At 38.5% G+C, this 22410-nt stretch overlaps 1 long non-coding RNA gene across 1 annotated transcript; it reads left to right on the top strand.

The window, feature by feature from the left end:
- The first annotated feature begins 14228 nt into the window (after positions 1–14228).
- Positions 14229–17031, top strand: LOC311295925. The gene is made up of 4 exons (XR_014628419.1): positions 14229–14433; positions 14560–14873; positions 16232–16534; positions 16659–17031. It is a non-coding gene; the product is annotated as an uncharacterized lncRNA (long non-coding RNA).
- The last annotated feature ends 5379 nt before the right edge of the window (positions 17032–22410 follow it).

Genomic DNA, 22410 nt, shown 5'->3' with positions numbered 1-22410 from the left:
TGCAAGGCTATAAATGCTTTAAAAACTTTTTAAAAAATGTGTGGCCCTTTTCTTGAACATTTCCCTATATGCATGCATACTGCCAATTATACTAACTTTTTATTGGATTTTTAATCCCATTATATTTATTTTATTCTCATCTAATTTAATCAGTTATTGCTAATGTAGCCTATTTCTTTTTAACTAATTGCCTTTTTCTTTTACTTATGAACAACCAGCCTGCAACTTCACTAGCCTAATTTAAGTCCCACAGTGAACTGTGGATAATTCATTAGAAAGAACCGACTCATGAAGTCATTCGTTCGGGAAACAGACTACACTGGTTGACGTGTATGTTTTTGATTCACTAAGACCGATTCACGAACGAATGATTCTAATGAGTCGGTTTGACATTAGAATCATCATTCGTGAATCGGACTGATCGGACTACACTGGTCGGTGATGCCCAGTACAGACTACAGAAAATTCAGAAAGCGATCCGGTCATGGACGTACACAATTAAGGATCTCAGTGTTTTTCCCGAGGTGTATATAATCAAAGTCGTGAAATAATTGCCTAATAATAACCATACTTAAGTGGTGCAAAGTTATGGTACAATCATGCCATAACAGACTTGCTTCTGAGCTTTCTTAGCGGAATGTAACAGTGCTCGTCAATGTCAGTGTTTAAGAGGAAATATCGAATCAAAAAAGGAGGGCTACCGCAACGCTTCAGTTTCGTTCAAAGAAAGAATGCGAGTTTTGGATGCAAACTACTCCGTGTTCGTTAAATTTCGTCGTTGAATAATTGTTTTATCTGGTAGGCTATAGGGTACGTTTCCTTGCAGCTAGTAGCCTATTAATAACACACATAGCTGTCTACTAGCCGGGAAGTCCGTCATTTCGAAACCATTTATTTTACAGCCTAAAAATTACCCCAATGACTGTAAAAATGACCATCATGACGTTCATTTACGGAAATGTTTTCTTCTGATGCCTTTTCCAAATACACACATTTGCGGTCTTTGCACTTGACTACTTGCATGACAGGCTATTTGCTCTATTTGGGACAAGTGTTCAAATAGGCATAGCATAGGCCAAAGACTGCAAGTGTGTGTAGAACTTTGAGTAGGCTACTCGATGGGACACACTGAAGGGCACTGCACCTTTGCATTTTTAAGACATGGGACAGTCTTGCGCACTTACTTCCTGTCGAGTGCACGCGCTCTCAAGTGGCCATCAACTTGTCTCCATCTGCTGGATTACTGATGTAACATAAAGAGACACTGGCTGAACAAAATAATTCTAAAAAACAACAAACAGTTTGCTCTGTTAACATTTATTTATTTACTGAACATTTATTTAACCATAGCAAAAGTAAATTTCTTATGTTAATTGTTTATTGTTTATTTCAAATTAGACACATCTGATATAATTTGAATCTTATATCTGTTAGTGTTATTTAACAGTTGATATACTTCTTTAATGCTTCGCTAACTATCCGAAGACACTAGCCGAGTTTAAATCTGAGTTGTGCAGCTGGGGCATGTTGTCACACTGCGTTACAATGAGCCCCTATTAGAATTATTATATTCTATACTTTCATGAATTCTATTGAGAAACCATGAGTAAAAGGTGAATAAAAACTGAGTCAATGTCCAGAAATGATTCATTATTATTATGTTTTGAACTATGCTGTATCGGTGTTTTCCCGTGTGTTTGTTGTCAAACTAAAAAGTTATTTTATTTTAAATTATTTTTAAAAATGCCATTATTTTATATATATTACATGTTAATGATTGTATTGTGTTGAGAAAATATTTTAATCTGTCTTGTTTATTTTTTGATTACATCAGATAGCATTTTACGCTGTCATATGTTACAGTGTGCTCCACCTATGGGGCATGTTGTCACATTTCACTTCCGTTCTTTGGGGTTAAATCATGAAAAAAATATACACTGTATTAATGAAACAAAACCACATAATTGTACTAGACATGTGGGAAATTAATGTGGGAAAAAAATAAATACTCTAAACCCTAAGTAAGTTTACACAAACTGAGAAAGTCAAAAAGTGTTAGGTTGTGCCCGCTCTCCCCTACGCCCTCATTAGATCTCAGTTGTTGACTGTCATGGTAATATCACTGCTTTTGATTATCCCTTAGTTAATTATGAATTTAAAGTTCAAGTATTGGTATTTATGTAAGATTACATTTTAGGAAGAAACTGAAGACCATGTATTTTAAAATAAAGTAAAAGTGAGTAGGGCCCAAAATCCCCTAAACTGGGACTTCATACATTCCACTGGAATTATAAGCAACATGATGTATCAGCTAAAAAGGACATTGCAGAAAAGACATATTTTCATGTTCAAAGTGTTATTCTACTCATGCAAGAAACACATTGTTTCCACTGAATGTTTTTGAAGCTCTTGTAGCTACATTTCTGAGTTAAAGTGAAACTGCTGTGGTCTGAGTTTATTTCAGGTTAGTTTAGTGGAAGACTGACCCAAATGAATGTGGTTTCTGTTGAGTGGACAAACGTCTCGCTCCTGTTTACTATTGCATGTGTGCGGTTGACTGGGTAAACGGACAAAGGCATTATTTTCCTTTAGTAGGGGAGACTGGGGACAATTGCAACACTTTTTGCATTTCTCTCAGTTACTCAGAGACTATTTGGACTAGACCAACCACATCTTTACATATTAAACTTGCATCTGTCTGCTAATACCCATACCATTTAAAGATGATTATATATGACATATCGTTCTCAGTATTTATTTGAATGGAAGAAGTCATGTTGCAACTGACCCCAACCCAGGGGACAGTTGCAACATGTTAAAAATACCTTAAATTTCGCTAATTAACTTTAGCTTTTTGAAGAATTCTGAAAATATTAACTGTTTAGGCCTACTATAATATTATAGTATTATTTATTTACACAATAATATTATTGTAGCCTATAATTTATTTATTTAGTCATATTTATCAAATAACAGTTATTGAGTTATTTTTTGTTGTTGTTTATGTGTAGAACATAGGCCTACATAGATTCAGTGTGCAGGAGTTACAGATGATATTCAATCTCTCCATATTTCAGTGTCAAACAGGAAGAATTGAACAATTTGCAATGCAACAAACTTTTATTAAACATACAATTTATAACTTGGTGTAACCGTCCCCAACCCTATCAGTCATGACAGAACATCATATTCCTGCTAGACACACTGACTTTGACACATGCTAACCATGTCACTTAGAAGTCAACAAAACAATAATTCAAACTAAGTAAGTTTTGATTAGTTCATACAAAATGTCAGGACAGTATGACAAAAATACATTTACTTTCATACCTCCAAAACAAGTTTTGTTTAATAAATGCAGCAGCAGATGTTGAATATGTCTACTGTCTTCTTGGTGGGGGGAGGGTCTATGAGTGACATCACTCTAGCTTGTTTCTGATTGGAGAAGAATGACATGTTGCAACCATCCCCTGTTACAACTGTCCCCGGTCTCTCCTACAGATTTCCACTCTACACTGATTCATTGTTAAAAATAAAGTAGTGAATCCAGCAACACTGACGTCTGATTCCACTCTCACTGCGGTAGAGAATTACAGTGTACTTTTATGTCATCTTCATATTCTTGTGATAAATAGCACAAGTGAATAAGTGAAACAGCTCTGGGCCAAAGGTTGTAACACCATTTTTAAATACTTCCACACATGTTAGCATGACAAAACTTTGTGTATTTATAGTTGCCATATCAACACTAGAAAAAACAAAACGCCAAAATTCAGAAATCTTTGGAAGATATCACTGAACATTTAATTAACCATAGCAAAAGTTCTTACTTGTGTTAATTTTTCATCTCTGTTTTTTGTGTTTATTTAAAATTAGAGAAATCTGATATTATTTTAATCTTATATCTGTTATTTAACAGAGATCTAACTATCAGAAGACACTAGCCAGGTTTAAATCCCAGTTGTGCAGCTGGGGCATGTTGTCACACTGCGTTACAATGAGCTCCTATTAGAACTATGATATTATATACTTTTATGAATTCTATTGGTAAAACATAGAAAAGGGTGAATAAAGACTGAGTAACAATGTTCAGAAATGATTAATTATTATTATGTTTTGAACTGTTGTATAGGCTAGCTGTTTTCTGGTGTGTTCATTGTCAAACTTATTAAAGTTAGGCTATTATTACTTATTAATTATTAAAAAAAATGCTATTATTTTGTATGAAAAAGTTAATAATGGTATTTTATTGAGAAACTATTTTAGTTTGTCTTGTATATTTATTTGATTAGATCAGATAGCATTTTAAGCTGTCACGTGGTCATGTTACAATGTGCTCCACCTATGGGGCATGTTGTCACATTTCACTTCCATTCTTTCGGGGTATATCAAGAAAAAATATACACTGTATTACTAAAACAAAACCACATAATTGTACTAGACTTTTGAAATTAATTGTGGGGAAAAATAAATAATCTGAACCCTGAGTAGATTTACACAAACTGAGAGAAAGTCAAAAAGCGTTACGTTGTTCCCCCCTATAGCGACACTGAATACCGCAAATTAAGACGTTTTTTTTAAGTAATCCATATTAATATATTTTTCAGGGATATCTGACTGTATAAATGATTTATTACAGTTATTAATGTGCGCCTGCTGTTGGTCGAGTCTGAGCCGCACCCATAACCGACCGACAGGAAAGAGACAGAGACACTTTTATAGCATATAGCCTAGGCTACCTAAAGAGATTTACTTGAGATCAGTATTTTTTATTCCGCTAAAACAGTAGCCAATATTAGCTTATTGTTGTTATTATTATTGTTCACAAAAAAAAAAAAAAAAAAATATATATATATATATATGTAACAAGGCGGACCTCCGCCGTCTATAATTAGTGGGGAATTAAACTCGCTCAAGTTGTTCAATTGAATGAAAGTATAGGCAATAGTGAGGTACACGGTCTTTATTTCTTTACAATGACTCTTAAAACATTTACTGGGAGCAAATACTAAACATCATAATCATATACCCAATACAAACAAATGAAATGGCCATAATAAGGAGGGCGACCAGATTGAATCAGATATACAAGTCTTGGGCTGGAAGCAACGATCTCCACTTATTTAAGTGCAACCCGGGAAAATTGTAACACACGTGTTGAATGAAATATACAACCACAGCAATCCAAAAATAGTGTTATCACTGCATCACACCACCTCCTAAGATGGAAAATATAGCCGCTTCCAGTAGCCTACCCAGCCCCCTAAAATGGCCAAAGTTAAATAAAGGAAACAAAAAAAAGAAATAATAAATCACAATATACAATACAACAATCAACCAAAGAAAACGAAGTTTACAATACTTCTAAACAAAGTTAAATAAAGGAAAAAAAAAAAAAAAGAAATAATAAATCACAATATACAATACAACAATCAACCAAAGAAAACGAAGTTTCAGTACTTCTGATCCAAAACAAATACAAACAAAAAAAACTCAATTAAAAACAAACTTTAAGTACTGGGAAAAAGCAGTGGTCTAGTGCCATCGGCTGCCGGATAATCTGTCAACACATAATACATGTTTAACACACCTACATTTGTATAACATTGGAATATACAAATAACATCTAGACTATACCTTTCATTTATAAATCTCTATACAAAATATAAAACCACATAAAACATTTCACTACCTGCACCATGTGTCACAAATCACGAACACGATGCTGCTTAATATGAGACGTACAGCTCCACGTGCATGACCGTGGTTTCAGGTTTGTTACTATAACACATACAACACATGCTCAACACAATACTCTATTTTCTCTTGTACGTAGTAAAAATCGAACAACCTACCCCTCCCTCGTCACCAGCAACATGGACAGAAAGCTGATTAATATGAGGCGTACAACTCCACGTGAATGACCGGGATTTCAGGTTTGTTACTATAACACATATAACACATGCTTAAAACAATGCTCATTTTCCCTTATACGTAATAAAAATTAAACAACCTACCCCTCCCTCGTCACCAGCAACATGGACAGGAAAGCTGATTAGTATGAGGCGTGCACTCCACGTGAATGACCTTGATTTCAGGTTTGTTACTATAACACATGCAACACGGATACTCAGGAACAAACAATACTCCGCTTTTATCATACATAATAAATCGCATGACCTACCCGGGGATTATTGGCAACATACACTAGCAGGCGATAACTTCGGCATGCAGATTCAAAAGCTCTTCCCGCGTACAGCAATGCCACGCCAAACAACCATGTGCGTCTCCCACAATAATGTGCCACACCTCTTTTAACTTCCTTAAGCGGAAATTACGCTAAACGCATTCTGCCATGACGTCAATCAAACTAAAAGAAAAAAACACATATACATCCCCACTACCAACCCACTACACACACCCCCACTTTATAACAATTCGCCGTCCCGGTGAATTCCTCATAATACTCCTATAACCATGGTCTAAATGCTGTTAAATGTGAACTCACTACTGCATCACTAGGACCCAACTCTTGAGATACAGGCTGAGGTAATCGAAATGGATTTGGGTGACATCCAGCAGTGGGACGTGTAGTTCGCCTAACTGAGGGAGGAACTATATCCTCTCTGCCTACTCCATTACCACTTAGAGCAGACGGACCACCACACCCTGCATTTTCAGGTGAAGCCAAACTTTCACTTGGTGTAACACTCTGGTCCCCCGTCCCCCTAAAACAATCTACCTGACCTCCAGAACAAGAATATGGACGCAACTGTATTCCTGTTTCAATTTGCCCCTCACTTACTTGACCTAAAGTACTTGGGTGGGAGACAGTAACTTCCACCACCAATCCATCACCTTCCTCCAATTCAATCTCCTCCTCCACTCCTTCACCACTCTCTACTCCTCCCTCTACCACCGGGACCATGCTGATGTGTGAAGTCGGGACCGGTTTTAACGCAGATCTATGAAGGCACTTAGAAGTACCTGTGCCATCTCGACGTCGCACTTCGTAAACATTTCCAAGGCCATCCTTACATTCTACTACTTCAAACATGCTAGGAGACCATGCATCTTGGATCTTATTGCGCCCCAAAGGGTGACTCCTACAATAAACCAACGTGCCTGGAGCAAGTATAGATGCATCATTTGGTAGCACTACTCCCTGGTATGGGGCCTTCTCCTCCAGATACCTCCGTGCACGATCATAAACCAAAGACAAATGCTCTTTATGTTGGAGAATCCAGTCGCTCACATGGCCTCCTACCAACTCTTCCTCCGCTGCACCCAAGAGGAAATCAATCGGCAACTGTGGCTTCTGACCAAACATAAGTTCGTAAGGGGAGTGCTGTGTGGACTGATGAACAGTGGTGTTATACGCAAACAACAGTTGCGGAAGGAAGTGTGGCCACTTCCCTTTCTTATCTGGAGGCAAAGTCCTCAACAAATCATGCAACGTTCGATTGAAACGTTCGCACTGCCCGTTCCCCTGAGGGTGATATGGGGTAGTACGACTCTTTTGAATCCCATAAAGGTCACAAAGATGTTTAAACAACTCACTCTCAAAGCTACGGCCTTGATCCGAATGTATACGCTTAGGTACGCCATACACACAAAACCACTTTTCCACCAGTATTTTAGCCACGGTCCTTGCTCTCTGATCTGAGGTTGCAAAGGCTTGAGTAAACTTGGAAAACACGTCGGTCACCACCAGAACATTCTCTAGACCGTTGCTAGCTCGTTCCATGAGAGTGAAATCAATTGCAAGGATTTCTAAAGGTCGGGATGCAGTTAGACTTCCCATAAAGGTGCGGAATTTAGGCTGTGTGGCCTTAGCCAGTACACACCGCTCACATGCACTGCACCACTGTTTAACATCCTTCCACATTCCTGGCCAATAGCATCTTTCCCTTAGCAAGGTCATGGTTCGCTCGACACCCTGATGGCCATGGTTATTGTGCACATTGTTAAGAACCTCAGTCCGTAAAGCAATAGGGAGTAATAACTGCAAGACGGTCTCTCCTGCCGGTGGAAGCTGTACTTGACGGTATAACACTCCTTTATCCTCCCTAATCCGAGGCCACTGCCTAACCAACTCCCTAAGGCCTACCTGGCTCTGATCTACTTCTCCCTTTGAGGGCAGTGTTCCCCTCCTCCAGTGTCTCAGGAAACTTCCAATCACCGGATCGGAGGCCTGCAATGCAAAGAGATCACATTTCTCTCGCACTGGTACAGCATTTATAGCTGAGGCATTAGCGACATGGGGGTTTGACTTAACAGCCGGCTGATGTAAAATAACCTCAACTGGAACTACAGTCCCGGCACTGCTCATCATCTGACTACTCATAGTGGGGGAGGGAAGACGTGATAATGCGTCCGCGTTACGATTAGCCGCCCCTGGTCGATACCGAAGGTCAAAATCAAAAAGAGCCAGCTGAGAAGCCCAACGCTGTTCTACGGCTGCCAATTTTGCAGTTTGCAAATAACTCAAGGGGTTATTATCGGTATACACAATGAACTTGTTGCCCATTAGGTATTCCCTGAACTTCTCCGTTATTGACCATTTTAAAGCCAAAAGCTCCAATTTCATCGAGCTATAATTTGACATATTCGTTTCAGGGGGCCGCAAACCTCTACTGGCAAATGCGATAGGCCTAGTCTGTCCCCCCTGGTCTTGAGACAAAACTGCTCCGAGACCACGGTGACTCGCATCAATTTCCAAAATAAAAGGTTTAGAAAAGTCTGCATACCCCAACACCGGAGTATGCACCAACTTCTCTTTAAGGATCACAAAAGCTCTCTCACAATTATCACTCCAATGTTGTTCAAAGGAGCCTGTAGTTCTACGAACCACCCTCTTACCACCTTGCAGTGCTCCCACCAACTTATGCAAGGGTGCAGCAACCGAAGCAAACCCTTCAACAAATCGGCGATAATATGAAGCAAAGCCCAAAAAGGAACGCAATTCTGTCACACTACTAGGCCTTCGCCACTGGGCAACAACACTAACCTTTTCGGGGTCAGTAGCTACTCCCTCTGCCGAAATAATGTGCCCTAAATATTTCACCTCAGTCTGGAACAGATGGCACTTTTGTAGCTTCAATTTCAAGTGATATTGCTGGAGACGTCTCAGCACCATTTCTAACCTCTCCAAATGCTGCTGGAAAGAAGTTGAAAAGACCACTATATCGTCAAGATATAAAAGCAAAGCATGAAATCGTTGGTCACCAAATATCCTTTCCATGAGGCGCTGGAAGGTACTCGGCGCATTGCACAACCCAAAGGGCATCCTAGTGAACTCGAAGAGCCCAAAGGGAGTGCAAAACGCAGTCTTCTCTTGATCTTGACTGGCTACAGGAACCTGGTTGTATCCGCTAGCTAGATCTAGGGTACTAAACAACCTAGCCCCAGCCAAAGCATCCAAGGACTCCTCAATCCGTGGGAGAGGGAAGGCGTCCTTACGAGTTCTTAAATTCAGTTGTCTATAGTCTACACACAGCCTAATTGAACCATCCTTCTTTTGTACAACAACAATTGGAGATGCATATGGACTGCAACTCTGCTTTACCACTCCTTGATCTATCAGCTCTTGGATATGCCTCTTTACCTGATCGTACTGAGAAGGAGGTAACCTACGATAACGCTGTCGCACTGGAGTCTCGTCTATCAAAGGTATTGTATGCTCAACCAAGGTAGCACAGCCCAAATCACCTTCCCCACGACTAAAGATGTCACTATACCTCTCCAGAAGAGTACGGGCCTCCAATACTTCCCGAGAAGACAGATTAGGACAAACTAACTGTGAAAAATCCACGGAAGGGAGTTCTTCCACTGCCACAGCTTGGACTACAGCTACCTGCTCTCCAGTGGAACTCTGGGAATTGAACTCTACTTGTGTTGTAGACTGCACTGAAACTAGATGAAAGTCTCCAAGAACTACCTTAGGTTGAATCCACCGATCCTGAGTCCCCAAATTTACGACAGGTACCTTCAGCCTCCCCTGAGCTACTGGAAGAAATGCAGAAGATATGATCAAATCACAAGGTAAGTGACAATTCTCCAAAGGCAAAGGCTCCAACAAACCTGAAGAAAATGTAGATCCTAATCCAGTGTGACAAATAGCAGAAACAAACTTTAAAGTACCAGCTGGAACCAGAACAGCAGGTCCGGGACGAACCCGAACGCGACCAACTAACCCTGTGTCCAGGACACGATCAAGCTGTCTGCATTCCGCCATTGCCTTCTTCCATTCTTTTCCTGAAGCTTGTACCCCTAGGTGCTGAAACAAAGAATCTCCATGCTGGATAAATAACTCTTGATAACACTGATTGATTACGTTCATTCCTAACAAGCCGGCGATATGGCCATGCTGCCCTTGACCCCGCACTCCCTCTGGATTCTTCACTACTAGAATTCCCATACCAGGAAGTAATCTGCCCAATACTTGGACATCCACCTCCAAGTAGCCCAAATATGGGATAGCGAGACCATTAGCAGCCTTTAACTTTAGCCAGTTGCAAGACTGCAACTCTGTTCCCAAAGACGGCTGAAGATGTTCAAAAAAAAATTGTTCGGTAATCGTGGTCACCATAGAACCGGTGTCTAACAAACAGGCTACAGGTAACCCCCCAATTATCATTTCTACCGTAGGACAGTTCCCTATAAGCTTAATACCATCCTGTCCTTTAAAACCCGAAAACTCCCCTTCCGATGCCTGGGCACCAGCACCGGAGGGTTCTAGTTTTCCGAGTGATCAACAGTGGCTCTAGATGTAACGTTGGACTGACTTGAACTTCGTGGGCCATCCCCTCCAGCAACATGCTGAGATGACTTCAGATCTACCTTGCAAAACCTAGCAATATGACCTGCTTTATTGCAACGAATACATATGGGTTTACCATCTGGCTGGTAGGGAAAATTAGCACCACGTGGACGCCCATCATACCTCTTAGGAAACACTGGTGGTTCAAGATGTCTCATAATAGAGTCTAATTGTGCTTGTTGCTTACGCAAGCATTCCTTTAATTCTGTTAGCTCATCTACTGGCTGTACTGCAGCTACATTTGTTTGAATCTCCGCAGCCCTGCCCTGAGCACTATATGAATAAGCACGGGGCCTCTGACTAGCCATGCGTTCTCCTTCTTCTACCCATTGGATAGCTTCAGTACGAATATCCAAAAAGGAGGCAGAAGGTTCCATACGTACCCTTCTCTTTAACTCTCGTCTCAACATGCTATCCCTAACATGCTCGATAAACTGGTCCCTAAGAACAGAATCAGGATTAGCAAAACATTGTGGGTCTCGTCGCTTAACTGACTCAATAAGAGACATAAGGGCATGAGAATATTCCCTCAGCGATTCTCCCTCCATCTGTTTTCGTTGAAAGAACTGAGTCTGCAGACCTATGTAAGATTTAGAGCAACCATAGGTCTCCCGAAGGATGGAAAAAATCTTTTCTGCAGTATTTCTTTCTGCAGGGGTCCTAAACTTCATCTCAGCCTTTGCCTCACCTTCCAGTAAATTGAAAACAAAAAAAGCTTGTTCATTTTCTGACATATGACGTAAAGTCAAAGAGCTACGCACCTCCTCTATCCAGTCCTCGACTCCCAAAGAATCCTGGGAAGCCTTTCCTGAGAAATGCGGACACTTTCTTTCCCTTGGGACATAAACATACCGCTCTGTTACCACTGGAAGAGATGGTCCAGACACAGGAATTGGTAAAGAATTAGTAACAGGAATAGTCACAGAGGAAGGGCCCTCCAACGAATCACTAGCCGGGATAGCTATCACTCTCTGGGTGGTTTCTTCTCTAAGCCTAGCATTTTCTGACTGCAATTGTTGTACCAATTCAGTTAATGCCTGCAATTGTATTGCCATTTCTTCTGCCATACTGTGAAGAAAAAAAAAAAAAGGGGGAAAAAAAAGAAGAGAAAAAAAAAAAAATAAATTTACATATGTCTATCACTCAGCACATGAACAATCTACTGTTCCCAACCGATGCTCCCAGCCCTTTAGCGATGATCCAGGTCTTCAACCACTGCTTTTCCCAGTACACAACACCATTTAAAAAAAAAGAAAAGGAGAAGAAAAAAAAAAACCGTGCACCATACACCCACAGCCTTAATACGAAAACCCTGCACGACTACGCCAATTGTAACAAGGCGGACCTCCGCCGTCTATAATTAGTGGGGAATTAAACTCGCTCAAGTTGTTCAATTGAATGAAAGTATAGGCAATAGTGAGGTACACGGTCTTTATTTCTTTACAATGACTCTTAAAACATTTACTGGGAGCAAATACTAAACATCATAATCATATACCCAATACAAACAAATGAAATGGCCATAATAAGGAGGGCGACCAGATTGAATCAGATATACAAGTCTTGGGCTGGAAGCAACGATCTCCACTTATTTAAGTGCAACCCGGGAAAATTGTAACACACGTGTTGAATGAAATATACAACCACAGCAATCCAAAAATAGTGTTATCACTGCACCTCCTAAGATGGAAAATATAGCCGCTTCCAGTAGCCTACCCAGCCCCCTAAAATGGCCAAAGTTAAATAAAGGAAACAAAAAAAAGAAATAATAAATCACAATATACAATACAACAATCAACCAAGAAAACGAAGTTTACAATACTTCTAAAAGTTAAATAAAGGAGACAACAAAAAAGAAATAATAAATCACAATATACAATACAACAATCAACCAAAGAAAACGAAGTTTCAGTACTTCTGATCCAAAACAAATACAAACAAAAAAAACTCAATTAAAAACAAACTTTAAGTACTGGGAAAAAGCAGTGGTCTAGTGCCATCGGCTGCCGGATAATCTGCACCATGTGTCACAAATCACGAACACGATGCTGCTTAATATGAGACGTACAGCTCCACGTGCATGACCGTGGTTTCAGGTTTGTTACCCTCCCTCGTCACCAGCAACATGGACAGAAAGCTGATTAATATGAGGCGTACAACTCCACGTGAATGACCGGGATTTCAGGTTTGTTACCCTCCCTTGTCACCAGCAACATGGACAGGAAAGCTGATTAGTATGAGGCGTGCACTCCACGTGAATGACCGTGATTTCAGGTTTGTTACCGGGGATTATTGGCAACATACACTAGCAGGCGATAACTTCGGCATGCAGATTCAAAAGCTCTTCCCGCGTACAGCAATGCCACGCCAAACAACCATGTGCGTCTCCCACAATAATGTGCCACGCCTCTTTTAACTTCCTTAAGCGGAAATTACGCTAAACGCATTCTGCCATGACGTCAATCAAACTAAAAGAAAAAAACACATATACATCCCCACTACCAACCCACTACATATATATATATATATATATATATATATATATATATATATATATATATATAGGCTAGTGTTGTGCAGAATATTACAGGTCGTCAGCGCTCTCTAGTGTTCACTAGTCTAACAAACACACACACGCACTCTGCGAAAGAGGGAATTAGGCTACATCATCACACTATTTCAAAGCGTTATCCAAAGGAAAAGAAAGCAAAAAGAAGCGGTCGTCTCTGCTTTGGTGAGAGTTACTGCAGTTGTGAGGTCAACATCTGTACGTCACTGATGATATGTCTAAATGCAAGGGCTTTGAAAATGTTAAAAATGTTGAATTTGAAATTATTTGAAATTATTGAAATTATTTGAGATTATGTTAACCGAATAAGACAATACACCAAAAATACACAAAAGTAGTGTCCCACAATAAATTAAGTTATAAGCCAAGCTCAATTTTCTTGAAATATTTTTTAGGTCTATATTCATTTAATACTGTAATTATCATAAACAAGGAAAAATAGTCCTGCTGGACTGGCCACTTACTGGCCCAAGATGCTGCAGACCCTAATGTGACCCATAGGAAGCGTTATGGAGAATTGATGGATGGATGAAATAACAATCAGGCAGAATGTCACAACAAAGTGTTTAAGTTATTAATAATTATAGATAGTGTGTCCTTTATTATAGATAAAGTGTCCTCTATACCAGCTTCTTTGCTACACAATTACAATTGGATGCAAACGTTATTTACAATGTCAGTTTTATTAATTAATTGGGTGGATTTCTTTAAGAAGAGCCGGACCTAGAACTCTGAACCTCTACTTACTCTCTAAAATTCTCATTGGTTGAACAGATACCTACGTCACCAACTGTTGCACACTAGTTCACGCCCACAGGCACGCGCACATAACGGTGACGTGCAGAGTGTTGGAGTATGAAGCGGATCTTTGAAACATTCACTTAACAAAAAATAAATAAATAAAAAAGAAGAAAATAAAAAAGAACATATTCATTAGGCTATCTTAATTTAACATCACATTTTCGGACTTGTTAGGTGACAATTTGAGACTCTGGGAAAATGATTTGCACGTTTGTTTTGCTCGTTCTGTTGTGTCTAGTTGGTAAGTTATAAATCTGTTTTTCATAATGTTAGGCCTATCACAAAGTAGGCTAGTAACATATTAGGCTACTACACACAATACTACTACTAACTGTAAGAAGTTTAAATATGTAATCTCGTTCTGCAGGTGTTTTTCAGGTTGAATCACATGAAGTTCAGTCAGTAATGCTGGGAGACTCTGTCACTCTGGACTCTAATGTTTCTGAAGTAGCCTACAGTTGACGGATGAGATCGAGTGGAGGTTTGGCACCAGTCGCATAGTTTACGCAATTAAGGGCAACCCAAAGTATAATGATGAGAGATTCAGAGACAGACTGAAGCTGGAGAGAAATGGATCTCTTACCATCAACGACACCAGAACCACAGACACTGGAGTCTATAAATTTAGGACAATTATCAATAACAAGGAGTTAATAAAGACGTTCAGTGTTACTGTTTACGGTGGGTATAGCCTAGTATCCTTTGTCATATTGTAAATTACACTAAATCGTTCTCAAAATTATACATTTTTCAAGATGTTTTTTATATTGGACATTACATCTATTCTATATACTTTTAGGCTGTCGCCTACGCCTCCTGCACGGCTTTTTCAATTGGCCAGACACGAAAGTGATAGTCATTATTTGACCACCAGATGGCCACAACGTACACCGTATTGAAAAGCCTCCACAATCATTAACTTTTCTCGCTTGGAGACACAAGGGTCTTTATCACTGGTCTGGAGGAACGTTTTTATAATTCCTGTAACTATTGGTGGAAATACCCGCGTTTTATAGGCCTACCCACTGTTCAGTATCCAGATGCAGACCCGCAGCACCAGCCTCAGGCCAGAGCATAAAAAATACAACATACCTTAAATGCAAATACCCACAAAGAAACAATTACAAATGAAAAGAAACAACAAGTATAAGAAAACAAAACCAACAATGAGATGTCTTTAATATTTCTGTCAAGATGTGGTGAACTAGGCTAATTTATGAATGAGGTGTTTATCTGCTTAAAATCGGTATTCTGTATCTTTTATTGTTTATGATAGAGTTATAAAATACAGACAGCCTTGGCAATAAATATGAGTAATCAATCAAACGGCACTGGAAAGTAAGGTGTAACTAACCCAAACAATACTATTTCTTTAATTTCTGTAATCTTTCTGTTATGATAAAAATAGCCTATTAAATCGACACAGTTCTCATTTTATTGATCAGGGAACACACACAGAAGCTCAACCGAACCTGCTTGACACGCGAGAATAATCTACATCTGGATTACCTTCATACTACACAAATTCATACTATACAACATACTTTTTTCTGAAGTACTCAAGAGAGTATGCCATTTCGGTCGCAGCCACATTCTTGTGGATTTAAAAATGGCTGCTGCGTGTCCGTTAAGTCTATGAGACCCTTAGGTGTCCCATTTGTCCTTTTAGGCTTCAGAAGGGTGCTCGCGAGCGCCCCCTTTGCGGTCGATATGCGCCCTCAATGCGCACTTTTGTGTGTTAACTGATGTGTGCGTTGATGAATAAAAGCCTATATTCAATCTGTTCATCATACAAAGCCATTGTGTCTTATTAAAAGTATTGTCGTTAAATATTGTAGATATCAATCCATTTAAAATGTGTATATAGCTCATCTAATAAAACAAAAATTACGTGTGTAATTAGCGCAATAAGACACTGTAAGCACACCTCACTTCCACTAGTCTGAAACTTAATTCAGCGCTGATGAAGAATGAAGATGTGCTGTTTTGGGAGGCTCCAGGAACCCCTGCATTTATTTTTGTTATTTCATGTTTTGCAGCTCCAGTACCCATTCCTGTCATCAGCAGTGTCATTTCACAGTGTTCTTCATCATCAGAGAGTTCATCAAGCCCAACATGTGTGCTGCGGTGTTCAGTGATGGATGTGATCAGGGTTAATCTCTCCTGGTACAGAGGAACCAGTGTATTGTCCAGCATCAGTGTGTCTGATCTCAGAATCAGTCTCTCTCTTCCTCTGGAGGTGGAATATCAGGATAACAACACTTACAGATGTGTGGTGAACAATCCTCTCAGCAACCAGACCAAACACGTCTGCATTACCGATCTCTGTCAGTTGTGTTCAGGTACGTTAGCAGTGATGTTATTTATTACTCATCCAATCTCTGTCACGGTACATTAGTATTATATTAGTGTATATTTACTGAGTCAAGAAAAAAATCTTTTTCTGTGCTTAATTTCTTTCTGCAGATGAAGTCATTATTTTGTAGGGACTGAAGCTGTGATCCGATTGGTCGTCACTGCTCTGGTGGGCGTGGCCGCTGCTGCTGCCTTTATTGTGCTGGTTTATGACATCAGATTAAGAAGAGTTGAACTGGAGAGACATCAGACCCACAGTGCTGGATCTGATACTTCTTTTTGATTCTTGATGATTCTTTTTGACTTTTTTTTCTTTTCTGTTTTTCAATTTTGCATTTTTCGTGAGTTTTTGCATGATGACAAAAAAAAAAAAAAAAAAAAAAAAAAAAAAAATGGATGCAGCTTTTTTAAATGCTATGTTTAAAATACCAAAATTGAAATAGAGCTGTAAGCATGCTGTGCTTAAAATAAAATACTGATTTTAGATTTTTGTGTATGTTTTTTTTTGTTTTTGTTTTTGGTCAAATTAGAAATTATGTTCACCTGCAGCTCTATAGCTCTACTGGAACCGTACAGAGAAGTAAAACTTGATTTTAAAACAGGCATTGATGAGCACCTGTCCCAACTTGTTGATGGGCGAGTTTGTTCCCACTTTTGTACCCACTTTGAAGAAAAAAAATACTCCCTCGTTGTTGTCTATGGTAATAACATGCTTTTGATTGAACCTTAGTTAATTATGACTAAATTAAATTTAGTGAATTTAAAATGTAAGTATTTAAATAAGATTACATTTTAGGAAGAAGCTGAAGACCATACATTTTTAAATAAAGTAAAAGTAAGTAGGGCCCACAATCCCCCAAACTGGGACCTCATACATTCCACTGGAATTATAAGCAACATGATGTATCGGTTCATGTTTAGTCACTCCATGAGCTTCATCTGCAAGACAAGCGCATCTGAGGTCTGAGTAAAAAAACTCTGACTGAATGCAGTGTAGTTAAAAATACTAAATGTATTTTCAGATGTTTTTAAATAAGACAGAACCATACAACACATAAATAACAAACATGCACAACTGTTATTCCCCCAGGGGAAAAAATTATATCAATATATTTTCACTCAATATCAAAGAAGAATGCAGAATGTCATGACGAAGTGATGAATTAAATACTAGTTGGGAATAAACAAAAAGTCTGAACTTTAAAATCTCACTTACAGTTTTTTCCGATTGCTAAACGACAGTGAGCACAACTGGAGCTACATGTGCAAAACTCTAACTACACTGTTAGACTTTTCTGTAATTTCTACAGTTATTTACTTTAAATCCCCCAGTATTATACTGCTATTTCTCTTTACAGTAAATAACTGTGATTCCCATTGCATCATGGGAATTTTCTGTGACGTCTAACACCACACACAGAGACTTACTGTATTTTTTTAAATTTGCTGTATACTACTGTATTTGACGTAACTGCCTCTCTGGCTGGCACCATTCCACCGCGTGCTTTTTATTTCCTAATTTTTGCCTTACACCGGGTGTCTACAACGCCATAATAGCCAGAGGCTGTCTATATACATTGAAGCCACCGGACCTTTAAATGCAAACCTGTTTATCCCTTGTCAGAAATAGCGCGAGCGCTTGGACTCGTATCGGACTACGTCAGAAATATAACGGCCGCGGCGCATCACTACACTGTCTGGGATTTGTGGTGTCGCGTCAGAGCATCCAGTGTAGGTAATGGGGTCTGTCTTTTGTTGGATCGCGACGTTCGTGTCTGGCCCGGGGAAGAGACGGAATTCACTTCACCGAGAGAGAGATCAGCAAGCAAGGTAAAAAAAAACAAAAAAACATTCTGTGTGTGTTGACAGGATTGTGCCCAGTTTAACCTATGTTATAACGTTAACGTTAGCCTAACGTTACTCGTCGTCAACATGGCGGTAACGAACTTTACCATGGTAAACTGAGCTAACGTTTCATTTTACACACTTTGTTAGATTATTGAATTGTCGAGTTAAAATAAGCCAACGAGCAACGCGTTTACATAAACAATAAATGTGAATAAACTAATGTGAAATTCTGTTTATAGCCTAATGTTGGCCTACTGATGAGAACCTTTATAGTTTTAGCATTATTTTTCAAACTATACCATATTCTAGTTTTTTTTTTTTTTTAATGGAATTTAATATTTACTTCCATTTTTGTGTTTAAAGGCAACTGCAACAAAGTGCCAATTCGCGCCAGTGACTTCTAGCAAGATTCCAGAGGTAGGCCAGCCCATTTGTGATATATTTTGAGATAAGTTTTCTGAAATGATTAGCATACGCTATGTGAAAATTGCTTTTGAGCCAGTGGTGCAGACTAGGTAGCTTACAATATCTTATAAAATCTCTATAAAATTGGCTAACTTTATATCAAATAAGTGACCTTTGCATTATGTCTAACTTTATTAGACAGCAAATTAACCAATCAGAAGATGGACCATTGTCTTTCTTCAGTCTCACCAGATTAAATGCATCCAGGTAAGCACTGCAGTAAAACTCTCACTAATTCATTCATACCAAATCTAGCATTCTAAACAACTTAAGTTTATATTTTTGCATTATTTTGATATTTTATTAGCCAGAAGACTCTACCATTGCAGTCCCACCTGTCTAGGAAGGTCCTAATATCAGCGCACAGGTGGGTTAACTACTGTAGGAAGGAGAACGATCATCACACAGTGATTTCTTGCATGTGTCTTACTGTGTATTTGTCTCAAACAGGTACCCCTTCACTGCAGACAAGCTGAAATGGGCTAAAATCATCGATTTCAGTCGTTCTTTCTATGGATCTCAGCATTTTTGGACAGAATTTAGGGTTTGTAAGTATTAAAATTTAATCTGGCATAATTTAATTTAATTCTTTTGTATGCTATTTATTGACAAAAGCTGTTTACAAATATATATTCTTACGTTTTTGTGAAAATAATAATAAAAATTAACAAAAAAAGGAGGTTAAAAATAATGTGACACTAATATTCTCTCTCTCTCTCTCTCTCTCTCTCTCTCTCTCTCTCTCTCTCTCTCTCTCTCTCTCTCTCTCATATAGTGTTGGAACCGGGATCTCCTCTGAAGGACTGAGTACATTTGTGTTTGTGGACACGCACACAGACCAGGGAACATTCTGATGTTGTCAGTCAAGTTCTGAACAGGAACCAATCTTTGGAGAAGTTCATTTATTCAAAGGTGGACAAAAACATTGTGTTGGCTTTTTAAAGATTATTTTGATGATGACTTTTACTCCTATGCTGTAGAAAAGATGGAGGAGTAGACAGTCAGACATTGATAATAATAAGAAATGTTTCTTGAGCATCAAAGAGACTTCTTTCAAAAACATTAAGACACTTAAATACTTCTTTTGGCCACCAGTGTACATGAATCCAACACATTTTTGGAAATAAGTGAAATTATTTTTAAGGTGGGGTTATGTGTCATGTATTGTGAAAAGTGTTTTGTCCTGTTTTGGACATTTCCTTTTTGAATGCTTAAAAATGTATTTATATTCTGCAGTTTTATGAATGTAATGGTTAATATTTCATTATAATACTTGTATAAGTTAAACAACCAATGACTCTACATTGTTGTTATTGCAAACAAGAACATCACGCCCAGGCCTATACTAGCGCTGTTTCTCAGCAGCAGATAACCCCATCTCCCTAAAACACAAATCACTCTGTTTAATATAATGTATTTTTAAACACACACATTATAATAATATATATTATAACATTAATGCATATATTATATTACACTGAACAAAATTATAAACGCAACACTTTTGTTTTTGCCCCCATTTTTCATGAGCTGAACTCAAAGTCTTTTTCTATGTACACAAAAGGCCTATAATCAGTTACTAATTTTGGACATCTGGTTCAGAGATATGGTACGGAAATAGAATATAACAATGATGATATCTGACGATATCTTAAACTTGTTTCACAAAACCCTAACCATCAAGTAATCCACTACAAACTGATTCTTATGTCTCACCCTTTAAAAAATGTTATCTAATGAAGCTTTCCTCATCTTCCAACTGTAATTTCTGCTCAGGAGATTTGGGCACATACAAGCATATGGTTTGGGATTGTCCTGAAGTTAATGATTGATAATGGAAAAGGCCTAATGGAATTGTATTTATTTATGTTACAGATAGTCTAGGATTGTGCCTAATGTTATTTAGAGGGAGTGTGGAGGGAGAGAAGGGGGTTTTACGTGACCGTGGGCGTGAGGGATGGCATTTAAAATCAAAAAAAGTTCAGTGTATTGTACTCTATTTCTATTGATGTATGTAATACATATAACTGCAATTCTTAATAAAAATATGATCACAAATTTATCACTTATTTATAATGACAAGTATGGACAATAAACTATGGTTACCAGGCTAAATGGTTCATAATTGATTTCTCAAATGTTAGTTTTCATCGACTGTATCATGTGACTAGTCAGTGTGAAGCGCGTTCACGTACACATACCAGGACCATCAGATACCAGGACAAGAGCAAATACAGGGCTAAATACAAATAAGTCAGACATTAAGCACAGGAATGATGATATATTTATGGAATAACTGCGCATGATATATTTATGACAGATATACACAGCGCATGAACTGTGTTTATTCTTCCTGTCTGAAGAGTTTCTTTTTTTATAAACCTCATGTTATCTACTGATATTTTTCAGATTGTAGAGTATTTGGTATTTTATCTCAGGCTTTTAGAGATGTTGTTGCATACATTAATTTCGTTCTCTCTGAATTTGTGTTTTCTGTCTGGCAAGTTATAAACATCTTTTTATGTCTTTACTTTTAGTGATAATGTAGGCCTACTTTTGTAATGGATCTCTAATGTAGGCCTACGTTCGGAGGAATTTTATTAGCTGTTATTCATTTTGTTCTCCAGGTGTGTTTAATGTTGAGACAGATGAAGTGAAGAGTTTCAGTGAAGAATGGAGATTCTGTAACTCTACACAGTGATGTTGATGGAACATATGATGAGATAGAGTGGTGGTTTGAAAACATGCGTATAGCTAGAATCAAGAGAGCAATCGGACACAATCCTGAATATGATAATGATGAGAGATTCAGAGACAGACTGAAACTGGATCAGACTGGATCTCTGACCATCAGTGACATCAGAAACACAGACTCTGGACTTCATCAACTAAGTACCATTATTGGGAATAAGGAGTTAATCAAGAGATTCAATATTACTGTTGTGAGTAGAGAATTACAGTGTATTTTACTGTCCTTTTCATATTCTTGTTATAAATAGCAGGGAACAAGTGAAACAGCTCTGGGCAAAGGCACGGGATAGCCTATGGTATACATAATGGGGCCATAATGACAGAAAATGTAAAAAAAATTCTTAATCACATCAGACACCAGACTGAATATTTTAACATCACTGAACTTTGTCAGATATATTCAGTTACATCAGTGTATCATGTTAGCATTTATTTTCTAAGCTGATCTCTGTCTTTTGTTGTACAGTAGATCAAACTGACACATTCACCGCATTAATGACTGTCTCTTTTTAGCCGTTACAGTTCTAGACACACAGTCTCCTCCAAAGTCTCCTTCACAGTCTACTCCTCCTCCTCCTCCTCCTCCTCCTCCTCCTCCTCCTCTCTGATAGTGCTGATCTCTTCTTCTGCTGCTGGATCTCTGATGATCGTGGCTGTTATCATGATCTTCTGTAGGAAACACAAAGACACAGGTACTGTAGATGCACCTACAGCTTATACATCTGCAAACAATAATGTGGAGCAACAATATTAGAGGAAAATACATGTTTTGATTGAACATGTCTGTCATTACAGTTGC

Source organism: Rutilus rutilus (genome assembly GCF_951802725.1).
Source record: "Rutilus rutilus genome assembly, chromosome: 8".
NCBI lineage: Eukaryota > Metazoa > Chordata > Actinopteri > Cypriniformes > Leuciscidae > Rutilus > Rutilus rutilus.
The sequence above is the reverse complement of the archived record's forward strand: the minus strand, read 5'-3'. Positions and strand labels throughout refer to the sequence as shown.